This window comes from Melanotaenia boesemani, chromosome 3 (assembly GCF_017639745.1).
Source record: "Melanotaenia boesemani isolate fMelBoe1 chromosome 3, fMelBoe1.pri, whole genome shotgun sequence".
Taxonomy (NCBI): Eukaryota; Metazoa; Chordata; class Actinopteri; order Atheriniformes; family Melanotaeniidae; genus Melanotaenia; species Melanotaenia boesemani.
The window spans coordinates 19,983,759-19,989,758 of record NC_055684.1 but is presented as its reverse complement, the minus strand read 5'-3'; positions in this window follow the sequence as shown (position 1 = coordinate 19,989,758).

Sequence of the window (6,000 nt, the reverse complement as noted above, 5' to 3'; positions counted from 1 at the left end):
GTAGGTGAGCACAACTATATCTACACTACCGTTCAAAAGTTTGGGGTCACTTTGCCATGGGATTCAACAGGGAAGTGACCCCAAACTTTTGAACGGTAGTGTACGTTGGTCCACCTCCAGCTCAGGCTCTTTCTTTGCTAGCGAGGAGACATTCATGACCCAAGAACTAGTTTGTGTCACCAGGACTCAAAATACCCAGGCTCCTGCCTTCACCAGACACAACATAGACAGATGCATTCTGAAGAAGTTTTCAAATGACTCTATGATTGTCGGACTGATCACTGAGGACGATGACATGGAGTACAGAGGACTGATGCAGAACTTTGTGGACTGGTGTCAGAAAACCACATCCTAATCAATGCAGAGAAAACCAAGGAGATGGTGGTGGATTTTCATAGACTCTGGTCTGCTGTGTCTGCTGTCCCCTCGCCAGTGAACATCCAGGGAACAGACTTTGAGGCAGTGGACTATCTTTTGAGAAGAATGAAGTACCTGATATGACTCTGTGGTGGCATTAGCCTGTACAGTGTGGTCTGCAGGAGCAGGAGCATCCAGAGAGGGAGAAACTGGACAAAGTCATCAGGACGTACAGCTCTGTCTTGGGTTGTTCTCTGGACTCAGTGTAGGAGGTAGGCAAGAAAAGGGTCCTGGCAAAACTGACATCCATGCTGGACTAGGGGTCACACCCCTTGCAGGATGCCCTGAATGCTCTGGAGAGCATCTTCAGTGACAGACTGATCCATCCTCACCTCGTTCAAATGCTTAGCTCACCTTAATTTCTTATCTTTAATCAAGAGTGTATTTTTTTTTATTTTAGAGCTTTTATTTATTTATTTTATTCAAGATTTCAACCTGTGTAACTGCTGCACCTCATCCCTCTGATGTTCTGAGGAGACAGACATTATCTCATTACTGATACGTTCTGAGTTTTCTGAACTGATTAATGCCTAGGTTGTTTTTTTGCTTACAGTTCATGAGAATAATTTTCTTGGCGATACATAAGGCAGTGACGCCCATATGTGCCGTGTTAACCTCCTGATTACTATCACCCAGGTGACTTAGTATGCATACAGTGGGGCAAGCTGGAATTCTACATTTGAGCCATGTTGATACGTCTTTGCACACCGCACACCAGTCATCAGGTTCATTATTTCTGCACTGTCGGCAAATGTTAGATGGTGCAAGACCCATCTGATACATTATTTTTCTTGTATAATGTGTTCTGTAAAGAATTTTATGTTGTACAGGTTGTTAATCTGGATGTGTAATCAATCAAGCATTTAAACTAGGACTTTAATCTGTAAATTAAGATTTATTAATTACAGAAAAATTAACACGTTAAAAAAATGAATGCATTTAATCACAGCTTGCATTCCAAACAACGTGGATGGTTTCCTGTACGATTACGGCGACACACACATCAGAGCTTGGGCGCTATATTTAGCAAGTTTTGGAGACTGATGAGAAAGCACGTAATGTTTACTTTTCTCAATGAGCAGCGGTGCTGACTCAGGCCCCTCCCCCATCCATAAACATTCAGCACCCTGGATCTGATGCAGCATTAGTCCCAGCTCGCAGCTCCAGAGCAGGGCATGGTCCCCTCTGCTAAGCTGCTGCTTGGTGATCCCTACCTGGCTTATTGTCAGATATTAATGCCTATTAATGTTGAGTGTAGACAAAAAACATTTAAAAAGTAAAAAGTTTTGTAAAGTCTTAGAGAACAGCCACAGCTGTTAAAGTACTTAAAATGGCACTTTAAATTTAGGTCTGTTAATTTTTGGCGAGGGATATTTTCTATTTATTTTTCTAATCTTCAATTGAAATGCAATTAAATGCTTTTTTATCAGACATTAATAGTTTACATTATTAATATCTGTTTCTATTATTTTATTCAGTTGTCCACTAAAATATATTTAAATTTAAAAAAAAAAAAGTTTTTTTTGGTAAATATTGTTATGCGATTAAACTGTGATTAATCAAGATTAATTATTTACAAAGACTGTAATTAATGAGATTTTTCTTTTTTTTAATTGGGTCCTATCCCTAGTTTGATGGATAAGTCAGATTCCCATTTTGAGGTTGGTAGAGAAAGTGTGTCTCATCTATTTTGGTCATTAATCTGTATATTTTTTATAGTAATTTGAGGGTGCTGAAATGAAGAAACGCTGCTACCCTAATAGGAAGTTTCAAGTTTGTTTGGTTCATATTATATTTTTTACTTATTATTAACTTGAGAGTTATTCATATTTAAAAAAAATGTCCCTGTCGTTCCTCCATTAAGTTCAGCATTTTGTGCCCAAAGGATGAGATCAGCTGACTACCTGAATATACTGAAAGAGTAGGTTATTCGCTCAATGGATTCTTTTTCTTTGCTGATACTACAATCCATTAAGCTCAAATTGTGAAAGTGTTGTTCAGGGACCATGAGACACCATTATTATACATACCTTACTCCAGACCTTGAGAATATTTGGGATGTGCTAGAGAGGGCTTTACAAGATCTTGCAGAAAAATTAGTGCAACACTGGATGGAAAAAGAATCTTGTGAAATTGCAGAAGTTTATTGAAACAATGCCACAGTGAAGGCTGCTTTAATCAAAGCTAAAGGTGATCCAATGAAAATATTAGTGTCTGACCTTTTTTGTTGCTTTTTTGTTGCTGTGAGTTTTGTTTTAGGTCTTGGTAGTCCTGTCATGTTGAGTTCTGTTTTCTTGTGTTATTTTGTATGTTTTCCCTACTGAATCTTGTTTTGCTTTCTGCTTCCTATTTGTTAGTGCACCTGATTTAATGTGCTCATTCACTTCACCTGTTTCTTATTAGTCCTTCTGTGTATACATACCTCTTGGTAGTCGTCTTTGTCATGTAACCCCTGGTTCATGTAAAATAAACCTTAACTTCTGTATCGGTCTGCCTCCTGCCTTGTAAGCCTGCACTTTGGCCCTCACCTACACCTCAGTCTTGACAGTTGCTGGTGACTTTTTGGCCAGGCAGTGTAATCCAGAGCCATACATGCCACACCACACTGTCATGGCCCATTTATGCTCCCTTACATTCATAAATAGCGACATCCATTTTAAGTGTTGTCGTACGTCGTCATCTTCATACTTACATGTGTCTTTTGCGTTGCCATGGTTGTTTAGTCAATTTCTCAACTAGCAGGTAGTGCTAAGTTCAGAGTTCATTCCTGTGAGCCCACATCAGTTTCAGACACCGTTTGGCCATGGTAATGCTTCGCTATAAAGTTATTTCCAACTGCACAACACACCATAAACAATTGCATAAAGTCTTTATTCAAAAGCTCGCACAATTTCTAAAGTTGTTGTGCTTCTTCTCTGATTTTTTCTTTTGCTGGTTGCATGTCAGCTATTCGGCTCAGCACTGCCCCCTGGGATTTCCAGTGGTATTGCTCAGTCTTCTGCGTCAAGCGACAGATAGCTGAACTCCCTGAAAACAGATCAAATTATGCGTGTAACAGATGCAGAAGATGGACGAATCTGCATTAAGCATAAATCCCCCAACAGGCACAGCTCCAGGGACCCAAGCACTTTTTTTTCCCCATAACTGCTGCAGCAGATTGTTTTGTGAGATATTGTGCACATGCACACACCTGGTAGGTTGAGCTTTTTGCACCACAAACCCACAGTCTTTCCATTCTCGCCTGTTCTACTCAACCAAGCATATCTCCATTTTTAACACATCCATCAATGGTTGATATATCCAAACCCATTTATCATGACATGCTAAATTAGCCTAAGCTATCGTGCAATTTTTCTTTGTGTTTTAAACAACTTAATGGCCAATCACAACAGTTGTGCAGGTTTAATCATAAAATATGGGACTCAGGAGTAACAAATGTACAAAAAGGTATACAAATAGGTCTTCAAAGTACCAACAAAGAAACATTGTTTGGAATGCAAACTGCAATTAAATGCATTAATTCTTTTTTTTAATGCATTAATTTTTTGTATTTAATTAATCATTATTAAAATGTTAAAGTCCCACCCCATAATAAAAATTAGTAAAGTCAGACTATATGAATTTTAATTAGCTGTTTTTTTTCAAAGCAAACCTCCAAATTTATGTGCGAGATCAAGACTTTGTCACTTGAATGCATTTACCACAATAATCTGATATTCGATTGGAAGTATTTTCTAACTTGAATACATATTAATTTATACATTAGATTAGATTAGATGATAGATTCTCTGTATGTTTCACTTTGCTTGACAACACACAAAAAGGCTTTTTTTTTCCCCACAAAGTTTATTACAACAATATTGTTATTATTTATATTATTACCCTGTACCATAGACCCATGTACCTTGCCTCTAGGATAGGCTCCAGTTTCCCCATGACTCTTACTTGGACAAAGCAGTACAGAAAATGAACAAACAAACAAATGAGTGAACGAACAAACAAATTATATTTTTTACTGTTTCAGGTGTAGGAGCAGTTTTTTGGAAGCAGCAGTAACAGTTTGGTTAGCAAAGGGTAGCAGATGAACCTAACGCTGCTCATTTTATAAACATAGCTGGTCTTTATAATAAAAAATATGATCTCAGTAATGGGGGGCCAGGGCTTTCATAGAGCCCTATGTATAGCAACGCCCCTGCCCTCACAGTCTCTGTAGGTGTAACTTATCGATCACAAGAGTCTTTTTTTCAGGTTCAACAGATATATCCGGGATAAACTCAGCTGTCCACAGTGCTGGAGTGGCTAATATTTATTACTGCACTTTTGAACAAAACAGGAAGCGTTCGTTTTAAGATTGCAGGGACCTTCTGTTGTTTAGCACAGAATCTTAAACTTAGCAGCAAACAGACATGAATCACTCCCCCCAAAACCAGTCAAATTGCTACACATATCCACCAGCACTAGATTTTCTCCCTCTGAAAGTACCTCAATAGTGTGTATGTGGTCTTCACACACACACACACACATCAAACTGCATACCGTTGCTGTTTATGGAGCTGAAATATCTCCACTAATCATTGCGTGTCAGACTGATCACTGAGGAGTGAGTGAACCGTGTGATTATTTATTTGTTTGTGTGTTTGTTTGTTTCACCAGCACAGCGGCCAAAAAGTAATGTGGTCCATTGGGAATCCGCTTGAACCTCACAATAAGCCACTCCGGCATTGCTCCTGATGTGTATTTCAACGTGAGAAAGTGGAGTTGTGCTTGAGAGCGTGTGAAGCTACTCAAATGTGAGAGTTGGCAGGTATGGCAGCACAGTTATGTTATAAAAAAATAACAATAATTTATTTAATTAATTTCATTCATTTAAGGGTATGTAATAAGCAGCAAATACACACACTTACTGATGTTATTGATCCACTGTACCTTTTAGGTTAGCAATCCATAGATAATTGGACATCATTACTTTCATTCATGTTATCAGTGCCCAGTTTGTGATGTCCTTCCAAAAGTTAAATCAAAAGTTTAGGCAACGCTCATACTGACAGTTACCTTGCAGTCTTTGTGATTGGCTAATATAATGGCTCTGCTAAGCTTTATTGGTTGAGAGAAGCCTCAGTTTAAAACCTCAAGGGACTGGTTGAGGAGTCCAATTGGCACCACAACCCAAATAAATAAATAAAATGTGGATCTTTTGTTGTTGTTGTTTTGTTGTTTTATTTTTGTTTTTTGTTTTTTTCTCATTTTACTAATTGACTAAAATTCATTGTGGCGATGGAAAACTTCAGTCCCTGCAGAACTGAAAAGAATGTTGTTGATTTTTGTTTGTTCTTTTTTTTTATCATTTTTATTCCCATTGACAATGAAGGCCCATGTGAGCTTGAAAACCTGTTTAAGTAGGGTGTTCGCTTAATTGTTGCTTTGCATTTTTCTGAGTATACACAAAACAGTTGGCTGTCTGGATGAAATTCTTTTTATGTGTTTAACAGGTTATCTTTACATGTTTAGTCCACAGCAATATTGGTTACCATCATATTAATTTACTTGTTCATTTCATTTTGTACTCTGATAACATTAACATTA